At 38.5% G+C, this 15,109-nt stretch overlaps 1 non-coding gene across 1 annotated transcript; it reads right to left on the bottom strand.

Moving 5' to 3' along the window:
- Positions 1-14,717: 14,717 nt before the first annotated feature.
- On the bottom strand, positions 14,718-14,821 carry LOC112773427 (small nucleolar RNA R71). The gene has a single exon (XR_003187978.1). It is a non-coding gene; the product is annotated as a small nucleolar RNA R71 (small nucleolar RNA).
- Positions 14,822-15,109: the final 288 nt, after the last annotated feature.

The raw sequence follows: 15,109 nt of genomic DNA, 5'->3' as shown, positions 1-15,109 counted from the left end.
GTTCTGGGCTGCAGCGAAGAAGAAGGAAGGAAGAAAGGCGGTGGGGAGTGTAAGGCGTGACATGGAATCCTTTCCGATGCACGCCCAGAACGCGACTTATGCGTACGCACAGGGATGTGTGCACACGCACACAAGGGGAAAAAATAGGGGATGCAAACGCACAGGGTGTGGGAGTGCTCCTAGCAGGAAGGGTGTCAAGAAGTGTGCGTGCGAACAAGACTGTCCGGACGCACAGAAGACTCTTTTTTTTTTAATAGGGCAAAAAGGACCATGTGTGCGGGCGCACAGAGAGGCGTGCATACGCACAGAATGAAAATGCGCTGGGGTGCGCTCGCACAAGCAGCTACGAGCACTGTGAGCAGAGCGTGTGACAACAAGTGTGCGTACGCACGCACAGATGGAAAAAACTAGGGGACGTATGCGTACGCACAGGGCTGTGCACACGCACAATGCTCTGTTTCTACAATATTTTTAATGCCTCTAAGGCACCAACCATGACATCAATCAAAGGTTTTCAACCCCAAAACATATCATTCTTCAAAAACACATGATCAAACATAAAATGCAATTAAATTAAGCCTAGAATTCAATCAAACTAAGCTAATTAAAGAAACAAAATTCAATAAACAAAAACTAAAATAAAAGAAAAGTTGGAAGGATATTACCATGGTGGGGTGTCTCCCACCTAACATTTTAGTTTAAAATCCTCAAGTTGGACTTTTTGAGTGAAGCTTGTGTCATGGTGGCTTATGCTTCCACTCATCCTTGAGTCGTCACCCATGTTTGCTCTTCAAAAATCCTCCGGGGTCCCAAACGAGGTACATTAAGCTCTCAAGCAACCTCAAGAAAGCAATTGGGACCCAAAATTATTGATCATTGGAACTTATGCTGGGATCCCTTACTTTAGTTTCCCTATTATCCTCTTGTTGATTCTTGCTCTTGCACTTGGATGAACAACCTCCCCAAGAACCTTTGAAGCACCCAAATAAACCTTAGAATTCTCCTAGTTGAGCTTTGCACCACTTATACTTTGAACTCCATTGGCAACCAATACCCATGTCTTCATTGTTGAACACCTCAAGAAAGATCTTAAGTTGGTGATCCATTTCCAATAGCGCATATTAGTGTGGGCTTATGAAGCTCCTTGAGGATATTGCTACCCACTTAATTTGCCCTTGGATTGGAGTCACCCCATTGGACTCATGTATGAACACCTTCACTTCTTGGGTGACCACCTCTTCCTCGCCACCCTTTTCTAGCTCTTCCTCACCAACCTCCTCTAAGTTTTCTCTACTATCATTCAATCCAAGCTTAAGAGGTTGTGTGAGGTCTACTTCCACATCTCTCTCAAACTCAAAGGAAAAGGGTTCATCAAGATCATTAAGGAGATTGACCAAGGTGGACAAAAAATCATTGATGATGGAATCCTCATCTTAATCCATCTCCCTCAATTATCCATTTACCTCTTCCGATGCACTTGTTTTACCTTCCTCCCCTTATTGCAATTCTTGTCCTAGCTCCTCTTCTTTCCCTTGAGACTCCATGTTCTCCTCCTTACTACACTCATTAGTTGATCCTCTACTTTCTTCAAAAGGAATGCCTTGATTGCTTGAGCATAGTAAGGCCAAGCGGTTCACCGCTTTGGCTATGGTTGCCATGAACTCTCCTTGCTTCTTCCGAAATTCTCCTTGCTCTTGGAAAAAAGCTTGAAGGTCTTGTTGTTCTTGGGGCAAGGGTTGGAGAACTTTATCTTTGGCTGAGAAAGAAGGTTCAATGGTTGGGAGAAAGGTTGTATAGTTGGAAGGTGTGTTATGTGGGTGAGTGTGTTGAGGTGAGTGTGTAATGAGTCAATCTCGCTTCGTCAACCCCTAACATCGAGGAGTAAGTCAAGCAAGTATAATTGACCTTAATCCATAAGTCCTAGCTAACTTACTAATTTCTTAGTAAAAATCTAGCGTCAATTAAGAGTCAACTAATTACCCAAAAATTACCACTAAATGTCGGACATTATAACTCTAGTATCCTAGGAACCAGTGACGGATCTAGAAAATTTTATCAGTAGGGGCAAAATATATATAATAATAATTTTTATAATTATACTATAGTATTATAAAATATGATTATTCCTCAAATTATTAAACTAAAAAATTAAAACAATAAAATAATAATTCAAAATAATAAATAATTTAAAATTCCATTCTTCTAGGTTTCATACTTTGAAAAGATTGAATAATATTTTCATTATCAATACAATCAAATGTCTCTCTTTCTATATATGTCACTAAACAATCATTTAAAAATTCATCTCCTATACGATTACGGAGCCGACTCTTTATGATGTTCATAGCAGAAAAAGTTCTTTCAACTGATGCAGTTGCTACAGAAAAAACTAAAGTTAACTTCAAAAGAAGAAACACTAATAGATAAACAATATTTTTTCGAGTCTCAACTAATAGAATAAAATTATAAACCTAAATTAATTAATTAATTAATAAAATTAATTCACAATTCTACACAAATTGACAAAAATATCTCAATATACAAAAATAATTAACAAATAAATTACATCATCACAACAAATTCAATCACAAATTCATAGTTCCTAAACCAACTATATCAAATTATCAATTATCAAACCATGAAGCAAATGAGCAAAAACCTAAATGAAGCAACTAACCAGGGACGGTGTGCTAACTAAGTCAGTAACTATTGATTATTATTCAGTCTAATAAAAATTTAACACTCCAACTGTCCAGAACTTGAATCTCATTATCTCAATGAATATAATGGATTTGGTTAGTTGCTCATTAACAAGAACATAATCTCATTATCTCATTAACAAGAAAATCAACACGGCAACACAATACCATCTAACCTAACCAATGCCATGTTACACAAAGTCACAAAGACACAAACCATTCCTTATTTCCTTTCCTTTATTCTGAATCTCCACGACCCCACTCCCAAAATATTATTTATTTATAATATACATATGCTATAAATCTATAATTAATTGGTTACAGCCTACAAGTAAACTTGAAAATTATTTGGTATTTACCACTCTTGAAATTTGAAAGGTTGATTTGGGTTCCCAAATCCTAATTATGTACTAAGAGGCAAAGTCCAAGACTGAACTCCAAGACCAGGAAGACGACCCAGTAGCGGTGCGGCGCCAGCAGCAACAGAGAAGAGGATCGTACCCCAAGAAAGAAGAACCAGAAGTCCAAAAGAGATCGATGTTTGCTGAAGAAGAAGGTAGAACCGCAGAAGCAGAACCAGATGCCGAACTGCTGAGTGCTAAAGGAAGGAACGCAGAAGAAGAACAGCGGCAGAACCACACAAATCACAAGCAGTCAAGCAGTGACGTAGAAGAAGGCAGAACTTGAGAACCACCAGATGCGGTGCGGCGGCGATGCAAGGAGAAACCGATGGTCGACGGACTGGCAGAGATGTAGAGTGGCGGGCTGGCGGCAGTAACTCTAGAGCCTGGAGGGTGGAGGCTGGAGGCTTGGAGCAATTAGGAATTTCAAATTTGGAGAGAAAAGGAGAAGAAGAAGCGTTAGGAATTTGGAACTTTGGACTACTGGGGGCAAAATTAATTATATAGTGGGGGCAATTATGGTATTTCACTCAAAATTACTACTTATTTTTTAAAATCTCACTAGGGCAATTGCTCCCACTAGCTTATAAATAAATCCGTCCCTGCTATGAACTCATTTCCCAACTCAAGATGTGAAAATCTATTCAAAATCCATAATTGGCATTTTCACAAACACCTTGTGGGCATAAAAACAAAACATAGAAAATTGCGAAGGAAAATAAAAACTATAACCAAACTATTCACAAAATCAACAATAAACATTCAATCAAGCATATAGGAATCATAAAACATCAAATTCATAAACAAAAGATTCAAGAAAGCAAAATTGCATATATTAACAAAATGACTTGATCCATAAAACACAATAGCAAAAGTATTGTAATTAAAGAGGAAATTGAAGAGTACTTACAATGAAGATGAGCAAAATCCAAGATCAAGACTTAACTATAAAATGCTATAATGGAAATTAAGTAAAACCCTAAGAGAGAAATAAAAGATCACTACTCTACACTACTCCTACTCCTACTATATATGTAATGAGGCCTCCTAAAACTCATCTAAAACCTCATGCCTTTATATGTGTTGATATCCCCTTCTATAGCACCTCAAACCAGCCTTCAGCTTCCAAAACTGGGCCAAGAGGCCCCCAAAATTGCGAGTCAGGTGCTTCATTAATGAAGTCACGCATTAGGACCTGTGCGTATGCACACTTGCTGATTTTTCTACTTGTGCGTATGCACAGACGTATGCGTACCAAGGTTGCGAGAATCGAACCGGTCAAGTGACTGGTTCAACGGTTCAAAGGTTCAACCGGGGTTCAACCGGTATAATGAATATAAAATAAAATTATTAAAAAATTTTAATATATAATTTTAAATATTTAAATTCAATAATTTTTAAACTAATAAAATTTAAAATTTTATAATTTTACATAATAAATTGTCCATAATTTATAATTAAAATTTCATAAATAACTTCAAACATCAATCTTTATAACTAATAAAAATCAAAATGCACTTAAATCACAAAGAAATAATGTTCCACCACAAACAATTATTCCAATTTCATAAAAATTATAAAAATAAAAAATATCAATAGAATAAAAAAAATTAACAATAAAAATTATAATGTTCTACAATAACAATATCAGATTTGTTGAATACAATTGCTTGTGATGTTCTCCTTCTCATTCTCCTACAAATTTTCAAACCACATCAATTAGGAAAATCAGTACAAAAACAAAGAATAACAACAAATAAACTAAATATTCATAATCATAAATGATATAAAGCAAGAGTTATTATTATTATTATTATTATCCACTTGCATTGAGAATTTTTCACCAACATTGAAACTAGAAACTTTGACAAACCCAGTATAAAGGAACTTGCTTGGAATTTTCAATGCAAAATAATTTGAAACACTCTTTCCAGTATACTTCAAAGTTCAAAGAAGTGTATAAATTTAAACAAAAAATGTACAAGAAAGAAATGTAATTTTTGCTCCTGAAAGATGTGAAATGATGAAAAACAATTTTACCATACCACCGTCAACAATTCAGATTCAACGAAAATCAGCAACCAAAATTAACAACTCAGAATCAGAAAAACCAGCATAAACAACTCAGAATTAACATAAACAACTCAGAATCAGAAAAAATTCTAGCATTAACAATGTTCATCAACAACACAGAATCAGAAATATCAACGGCCAACAACTCAAAAATCAGAATAAATAAAATTAACAAAATAACCAAAAATAATTTGAGGCAGTAGTGCTTACTGGTAGCGAGGGAGGAAAGAAGGTGACGGCGCGGTGAATACTCCACAGCCGAGCAAAGAGACACGTCGTAGTGAGAAAGAGAGAGACAGAGAGAGCTCAGAGCCTCGAATAGAGAGAGAACTCGAAAAGAGAGATGGGAACCAACAAATCGAGAACAGACGACGATGGAGAAGCCCTTCACGGCGGCATCGCCAACAGTTCCGAACAAGCACTCGACGTCATGGAGAAGAGGATCGAGAAGCGAGCATACCTTCCACGAGCGAAGATGGAACCCAAGTCTGTCTCTGCCGGCGGCGACAACACCGTCTATCGGAAGAGAAGAGCTCGGCGATGGGATGGGATTGGGTTCCTATCGCCGTTAGGGTTTGGGTTTGCCCAGTGAGAGAGACAGAGAAAGGGGCAGAGGTGGGTGAGGGCCTGAGGGGTTCTGAATGTTTGAATTTTTTTTAACATATATATATATATATATCACTGAACCGGAAAAAACCGAGCAGTTCTGGCAGTTCACCGGTTAACTGCCGGTTTGACCGGTTTTTAAACCGATTTTTTGTAGGAAGGTTCTTCATAGCAACCGAACCGAACAAATGACCAGTTTTTGGTTAATCCAGTCGAACCGACCGGTTCGGTTCAATTTTCAGAACAATGATGCGTACGCACACTTGCTGGTTCGCCACTTGTGCGCACGCACAGAGGGTTGTGCGTACGCATACTTGTCTGTGTGCTTCTCCTTTGCTTTCTTCATGTGTTCTCCCTTCTTGCATGCTTCTTTCCACTTCTATCAATCCATTCTTGCCTAATTGAGATGAAATCACTTAACAAAATATGTCATGACATCACATGTCATAAAAGTGGAATTAAAATGATTAATTTAAGTACAAAAATGCATGTTTTCACATTTATGTCTAAATTAGGGAGAAATCACAAAAGTATGCTATTTTGGTAATTAAGTGTGACTTTATGTGATGAAATACATCAAATTCAAGCCAAAATTTATCATCAAATATGGACTCATCATCCACCTTTAAGAGCTCCTCCAAATATGCTTCTACCCTTTTTGTTCTCCTTAAAACTTTTGCACTTTGTGGTAAAGTGTTTAGTTGGTTCAGGATCTTTTGTGCCTCTCTAATCCTCTTGGGTATATTTCCAAAGTTTTCTCCCCCCAAATGTCTAGCTTTCCTCTGCATAGCTTTATCTTCTCATGGATGCTATTGGTGTTTGATTCCCAAGCTTCCTCCACCACCTTTTGGCATTCATCATTTGTTAACCAAATTTCTTCAAAACAAAATCTGTGCCCCCCTCTTTTACCTTTCTTTTTATCACCTTCCAGATCTAAAAGAATTAGACAGTGGTCTGATTTATACCTAGTGGACAACAGTTTTGGAGAACACTTCTTTTCAATCCATGTTTGCAAACACTCGGTCTAATCTTTCCTGAATATTGTTCTTCCCTAGCTATCTATTTGTCCATGTGAAAGAGTGCCCGACAAAGCTTAAATCGAGCAACTTGCTTGTTTGAACTACTTCCTGAAAACCTTTCACCTGTGCAAAAGTAACCGGGTTTCCTCCACTTTTTTCTTGTTGTCTTAGCACTTGGTTAAAATCTCCAAATACCATCCATGGGCTGTTGGTGACTCGGCCTAGTGTCCCGAGAAGCTCCCAGCTTGTACGTTTATTTTGGTTTTCTAGACAGTTATAGAAACCCGTTGCTCTCCACCACTTATCTGTTCCCTTGATCTTAACTTTCATGTCTATATGATTTGGAGACATAGACATTATATTGACCTCCAAAGAATTGTCCCATAGACAAGCCAACTCCCCTCCTCTTTGCCTTCCCTCTTCCTGATAATTGACTCCCACAATGTTTTATAGTTCTCCTTTATATCTCATCCTCATAATCTCCTTCGCCTTTTTCCTTGTCTTCATTAAAAAGATAAGGTTGGAAACTTTCTGTTTTAAGAGCTTGTGCAAAGCTCTCATTGCCCATGGGTTTCCAAGCCCACGACAATTCTAGCTTAGTATCTTCATGGTGCTCGGCAGGGCTGCCCAGCAGCCTCCGCCGTTGTGCTCTCAATTTTCATCGCCATCTTCTTTGCTTGTGGCTTTGCTCCCTCTCCTTTATCCTCCTTAGCTCCACCATTTTTCCTCTTCAGGCTCATTTCAGTCAACTTTGTTTTGTTTTCCTTGCTACGGATTGATTCCTTAGCTTGCCTCTTCAATTTCCTACTATTTTTCCTCTTCCCCTAGCTGCTGATTTGTTATGTCATTGAGAGTGTGTTTTATCTCCATATCATTTCCTTTCTTGGTTTATAGCTCCTTCACTTCTTCTCTTTTACTATTGTTGACTTCTTCTTCCTCTTTTTTTGTTGTCTTCCCATTTCCCTCAATTCTTTTTCTGTTTCTAGTTCTTTTCGTATTAGCTCATCTGAAAACTCTTTTTGTTTTATCCCTTTTTTGTCAAAATGTCCTAGATCTACTCTTAGTTAGGGGGCTGCTGTCGCAGGGGGTTGGCCAGAACCTTCTCTAATATCATGACCACTCGGATCCGACATTGTCAGGTTAGCCAACTTGTCCATAAGTTTTTCAATAAGCTTTTCTTTCAGTTTTCTATTTTTTCCTACGTTGTGCTCTGATGTTGTCTTTCTTTCCTGTTTTTCTTGCTCCACTTTCTTCCCTACCTTATCTTCCTTCAGCCATCGTCCCAGCTTCATATTACTATCCTGGCCTTCCTCCACATCTATCGTTCCTGTATCATACGCACTCTCTTCATGACCCATTCTCCCACAACAATAACAACATGTTGGTAGTTGTTCATACTTGAAGTCAACCCAGGTGAGTTCATCTTCTTTACTCCCTACATGTATCCCTTTTCCTAAATTGTGTCTCCACATTCATTTTGACGGTAGCTTTAACAAATTTCTCCTGGCCTCGTCCTACTTCGTAAATGGCACATTCCTTTATATCTCTCATACAAGCTGCTATTTTCTTCCTTAACTTAGGGGTCTTATAGTATTCAGGCAACCCCTAAATCTGTATTTTAATATCAGCCTTGTCTAATTCTTCCTCTATTTTTTGATAAACCACTATTTTATGGTTTATCTTATGCTCAATTGAGTAGATTTTATCAATCTTTCATACACTTATCCATACAAAATGCATGGTTTTACAATTTCCTTCTTGATTTTGTGCTATAATTGAAAACATGCTTCGTGCTCTTAAATTTCCTATGTTTAATCCTCTCTTATTACCATTCGATGCCGTGATATGTGTGTTAAGTGATTTCAGGGATTACAGGGCAGGAATGGCTTAGAGGATGGAAAGGAAGCATACAAAAGTGGAAGGAATACAAGAAACTGAAGGAACTGCTAAAGTTGTCCAGCCTGACCTCTTAGCACTCAAACGGTCATAACTTGAGCTATAGAGGTCCAAATGATACGGTTCCAGTTGCGTTGGAAAGCTAACGTCCGGGGCTTCGAAATGATATATAATATGCCATAGTTTCTCTAACGATAAGTGACGCGAACGCGTGATTCATGCGGACGTGTCGTAGTGACAAAAAAACAAGCGTGGCAGATTTCACAACCAGCGATTTCTGGGCTACTTCTAGCCAAATTTTCGGCCCAGAAAACACATATTAGAGGTTATAAAGTGGGGAAATCCATTTATTCATCAATCATACTTTCATATTCATAATTTTAGGTTTTAGATGTAGTTTTTAGAGAGAGAGGCTCTCTCCTCTCTCTTAGGATTTAGGATTAGGATTAGGATTTAGGATTTCTATTATGATTAGGCTACTTCTCTTCATTCCAGGTTCAATGTTCCTTTAATTTACTTTCTACTTTTAATTATTCTATTACTTTAATTGTTATTTATCTTTTCAATTTGGCTTATGAACTCCATGTTAGAATGGATTTCTTATTTAATACACATTGAGGTATTTCAGATTTATTATTGTTTTCTTTTATTTATTATATAAATAATTTAGATTTTTTCCCTTTTGGCTTTGGTTGAGTAATTGGTGACACTTGAGTTGTCAAACTCAGCTGTTGATTGAAAATTGGAAATTGCTGATTGATTTGGATCGCTCTAAAGCTAGTCTTTCCACAGGAGTTGACTAGGACTTGATGATCAAATTGATTGGTCCACTTGACTTTTCTTTATTTAGTAAGGGTTAACTAAGTGGGAGCAATAAACAATTCTCATCACACTTGATAAAGGATAACTAGGATAGGATTTTCAGTTCTCATACCTTGCCAATAATTTTTCTAGTTATTAATTTATTTTTCTTGTCATTTAAATTACTTGTTCCTTATTTCAAAAACCAAAAAATATACAATTTTTCATAACCAATAATAAATCATACCTCCCTGCAATTCCTTGAGAAGACGGCCCGAGGTTTAAATACTTCGATTATAAATTTTATTGGGTTTTGTTAATTGTGACAACCAAACTTTTGTACGAAAGGATTCTCTGTTCGTTTAGAAACTATACTTACAACGCGATTATTTTTATAAAAGTTCTTTACTAGCGAAGAAACAGTTCGTCAAAATGGCGCCGTTGCCGGGAAATTGCAAACGTGTGCCTTATTATTGGTTATTGTAAATATTTTATTTTGCTTTTATTTTTTTTTAATTTTTATTAGTTACTATGAACTCTCACCCCCGTCGCTTTGAGTTTGGTTCAAATATTGTTGAAAGGAATGGAAGCTATAACAGGAACATGCTTCAAGGTCAAACCAATCACAGATGGAAGGAGCCACGAGGATCTGATCAACCCTTTCGGCAACAGCACTTTCCAAGGTACCATGGACAACGACCATCTTACAATACATGCCAAGACAATAGTTATGGTGGACCTTTTCGTGACAACCAACCTCCACTAAATTACTATGGTCAGGAGCCATTCCGAGGTGTGTACCAAGATGATAGATATGGTAGACTCCCTTGTAGTTACCAACAAGCCCCATCATATGCCAATGAACCACCTCCTCAATATACCTTTGGACCACCACACTCACAAGCCCCCTACTACCAAACACCCTCATATGATCCTAACTGTTATCCACCATATCAACCACCTTGTGAGCCATATGAGTCATACATAGATCCACCCCAATTCTAACCCAGTTACTCCCAAGGACCACCACCTCTATATACACCACATCCATATCCATCAATCCAAGAGCCTTATGATCCTACTTATGATATCCAAGCAGAACAACAGTCAAGGGATCGTCTCAAGAAAACAGTGGATCAATTTTAAGCAATCCTGCGTCAATTGGACTGAGCGGTAAATCGAATAGCACCCGAAGCTTTCATGGCTAAAGAATCTCAACTTGAGAATAAGGAATTGAAGTGTGCTGTGCAACAAGTGAAAACGATAGAGAGTGATGAACCACCACATTCTTATTATGATGAACCACCCTCTTATCATGAACCTTTCCTCCTAAGTAATGAGCCCTCATATCCCCCTCAACCTTCAATGCATGACACTCTTGGTGTTCTTCTTCAAGGGCAAAGAGAGATGGAACGGGGAGTACTGGAATTCGCGACTGCCTTAACCGAGGTAGTAAATAAATTAGCTTCCCAACATCTGAGCACTCAAAGTACTCCCATGGCTACATGTGGAGAATCAAAAGAAGAGCGTAGCATGAAGGAGACACTAGAAACTCCGGTGGACAATGAGGAACATGGCTTTGTATTGGAACAAGTGGAGGAAGCCATAATAGTTGCAGAGGAAGAAGTGGTTGAAGGTTTAGGAGATGCTGAACCTCCATGAAAATCTAGAGTTGTAGAGTACCCATCTAATAAGATTGAAATTGATGTCAAGAAGGCCAGTGCATAACCTCCATGGCATTTTTTCTATGAAGACTTGGATGTGATAGATCAAGAAGAAAGTTCCCTTGGTAATGAGGATTATGAATCAAGCCCTTCTAGTGAGGAATTTGCATCCACAAATGAGCTCCTTGAATATGAAGACTCTTCTCTGATTGAGTCTGTAAATGATGTGAAAGTAGAAGCCCTTCGAAAAGGATGGACGGGAGTTGAGTACGCTTTGTCAAGTATGTCGGAGACTTCTCTACCTAGGATGCCATCTACTCATTCACTTGAGTGGGTAAAGCTTATATCTATTCGCTTTACTGTCCCACTTGAGTATGGTGTTCTTGAAACGGATGGTCAATGATGCCAGGGCATTTTGGCCAGTTTCACTGACCTTTTCTTTACTGTTTTTAGGTTAGCTTCATGCATTTCCTTAGGAAATAAGCTAGTTTTGGGTAGATATTCACTTACACCTTGATTCAAGCATACATTGTGCATTTTACATTATTTCATGAGGATTTTGCATAAGTTTAGTGACAAATTGTATGTTGCATTACCCATGACTTGGACTAGAACTTTGATGCACTCTATTGCTTGATTTCAGGACCAAAGGAAGCAAGGAAAGGGAGGAAACTTGCAAGGTTAATGAGAAAAGTGATTGCCAATGACAATCTCAAAGCCATCATTGCCCACGTTAAGAGTCACGTTAACTAAGTTAACGTGAACTCTAACGTGGAAAAGGGAAGTTGAGCCAATGTTAGTGACACTTAACATTGTCACTAACGTTGGCAAACACTCATGAGTGGCCACGTTAGAGCCCACGTTAACCTAGTTAACGTGGCCTCTAACGTTAAAGGGGGAAGAGAAGCCAACGTTAGTGACATTCAACATTGTCACTAACGTTGGCCTAAGGATGCAACACACCACGTTAACTCCCACGTTAACGTGGGAACTAACGTAAGAAGTGAGAGTTGGCGACAACGTTAGTGACACTCAACATTGTCACTAACGTTGGAAGCAACCACACAACCTCCCAAGGAGCCACGTTAACTTTCACGTTAACTTAGTTAACGTGGAAGCTAACGATGAGGAATGAATGATGAGCCAACGTTAGTGATACTCAACATTGTCACTAACGTTGGGATGGCTAAGAATGGACACGTTAATCTAGTTAACATGGACTCTAACGTGAGATCTAGGGGCACATTGAAACGTTAATGACAATGTTGAGTGTCACTAACATTCTCGAAGGTTGGCAAGGCCACGTTAGAAGCCACGTTAACCTAGTTAACGTGGGGTCTAACGTGAGATCTAGGGGCACATTGGAACGTTAGTGACAATGTTGAGTGTCACTAACGTTCTCGAAGGTTGGCAAGGCCACGTTAGAAGCCACGTTAACCTAGTTAACGTGGGGTCTAACGTGAGACAAAGGGGTACAATGGAACGTTAGTGAAAATGTTAAGTGTCACTAACGTCCTCGAACTTATACTTTCACTAAATGTTAACACCCCTAACGCCCTGAGCTGAAGTCTCTGCCCACTTAGCACTTTCTCTCTGCAAGTAAAGTCAAGCCCAAATGAAGAAAAGAACTGCTTCAAACTCAAGATCCAGAGGCCCAAGACTTGAAGAGCAAACTAGAAGCTGAGAAGAGTAGTATATATAGGAGTAGCTTTGAATTGTAAAAGGAGTTCTGGAGGCTGAAAAAAGGAGAACTACTCTCTGTATTTTATCTTCTCTGCATTTTCTAGTTTTATGATGTATTCTCCATCTTTGTTTTCATTTTCAAGAGCTATGAACAACTAAACCCCTCTCATTGGGTTAGGGAGCTCTGTTGTAATTTGATGGATCAATACTAATTTTCATTATTCTTCTTCTATCTTTTCTCTTGATTTTACTTGAAAGCTTTCGATCTTCATCCAATTGAGTAGTTATCTTGGAAGAGAAGCTATTCAAACTTGGATCTCTTTTGAACCTTGAAAGAGGAATGAAGAGATCAAGCTAGAAATGCTTTCTCATGCTGGACCAAATTGGGTTTGGATGGGTATGTGACTATAACCCTCTCAATACTTGATTTGGGAAATGCATGTGGTATAATCAGTGATCATACTTCATCTCTTCTCATGAGCAATTGACCAAAGAATTGGCTATTGATCAAGATTTGAGAGATTGAATTGCAAGAAATTGTAATTCAATCACTTAAGATTGCCAAGGAGATCAATGAGTGCATTAATTGAGGAAGAGATGAAAATGAACTTGATCCGGAGAATTGCAACATCTCCTAAGCCCAATGAACTCCCCATCTCTGATCTTACCCATTCTCTTTAAATTCTGCCATTTACTTTTATGAGCAAATCCCCCATTCCCATTTACAATTTTGCAATTTATTTTCAGTCATTTACTTTCAATCCTTTAATTCTAGCATTTACTTTTCTGTTATTTACATTCCTGCCATTTTATTTTCTGCAATTCTCAACCCAAATTCTGGATTCGCTCAACTAGAACATTCTTCTAATTAAAGTTGCTTGATGAATCAATCCCTGTGGGATTCGACCTCACTCTATTGTGAGTTTTTACTTGACGACAAATTCGGTACACTTGCCGAAGGGAGATTTGTTGAGAGACAAGTTTCCCCCGCATCAAGTTTATGGCGCCGTTGCCGGGGATTGATTGTGCATCAACAATGATTAAATTGGAATATCACTAGATTGAGCATTTTTATTTTGTGAATTTCATTTTCTGTTTGAGTGATTTACTTTTTGTTTTAGTTAAACTTCTTCCCTTCCCCGTCTACTCTTTTGTTCTTCTTTGTTATTTTCAATTTTGTTTGCTAACCCACTAATTGTTTGATATATTGCATCACCCACAACTAACAGTAATTCTGACACAATTACTTTCTGCACATATCTTTTCTTGCTTGCACTTGATGGTTGTATGACAGGGAGAAGAAGCGAGGCTTCAACTTCCTTCGATTCTGAACCTGAGAGGACCTTCCTTAGATTAAGGAGGGAGGCAAGAGGAAAGAAAGTGGTTGGTGCTGAGGAAGAAGAGGAATTCTTTGAAATAAACATGGAAGACAACATGAAAAACCATCATGAAGAAGAAGATCACAACCATGTGGGAGGAGGTAGAGCAAATCATGCTGGGGAGGATAGAAGAGTTTGGAGCTCTTACATCAATCCAAACCCAGGCAATTGTGGAAGTAGCATCCAAAAGCCAACAATCCATGCCAACAACTTTGAACTTAAACCACAGCTCATCACCCTTGTTCAGAACAACTGTTCGTTTGGAGGAAGTGTTCAAGAAGACCCCAATCAATATTTGACCACCTTCCTGAGAATATGTGACACAGTGAAGTCTAATGGTGTTCATCCTGACGCCTATAGACTACTCTTATTTCCATTCTCACTCAGGGACAAGGTAGCCAAATGGCTGGAATCTTTCCCAAGGGAAAGCTTGACAACTTGGGAAGACGTGGTGAACAAATTCTTAACAAGATTTTACCCTCCTCAACGAATCAATAGGCTGAGAGCTGAGGTCCAAACTTTCAGGAAACAAGATGGTGAGACTCTATATGAAGCATGGGAGAGGTTCAAGGACTTAACAAGGAGGTGTCCACCTGACATGTTCAACGAATGGGTGCAGCTGCACATTTTCTATGAAGGGCTCTCTTATGAGTCAAAGAAGGCCGTAGACCATTCATCTGGAGGATCTTTGAACAAGAAGAAGACCATTGAGGAAGTCATAGATGTTATTGAAACAGTAGCAGAGAACGACTACTTCTATGCTTCCAAAAGAGGGAACACAAGAGGAGTAATGGAGCTAAACAATGTAGATGCTCTATTGGCCCAAAACAAGCTCATTACCCAGCAGTAATCTCCACTTCATCAACAATCCAAGAAGGAGTGAATGAA

This window comes from Arachis hypogaea, chromosome 18 (assembly GCF_003086295.3).
Source record: "Arachis hypogaea cultivar Tifrunner chromosome 18, arahy.Tifrunner.gnm2.J5K5, whole genome shotgun sequence".
NCBI lineage: Eukaryota > Viridiplantae > Streptophyta > Magnoliopsida > Fabales > Fabaceae > Arachis > Arachis hypogaea.
The sequence above is the reverse complement of the archived record's forward strand: the minus strand, read 5'-3'. Positions and strand labels throughout refer to the sequence as shown.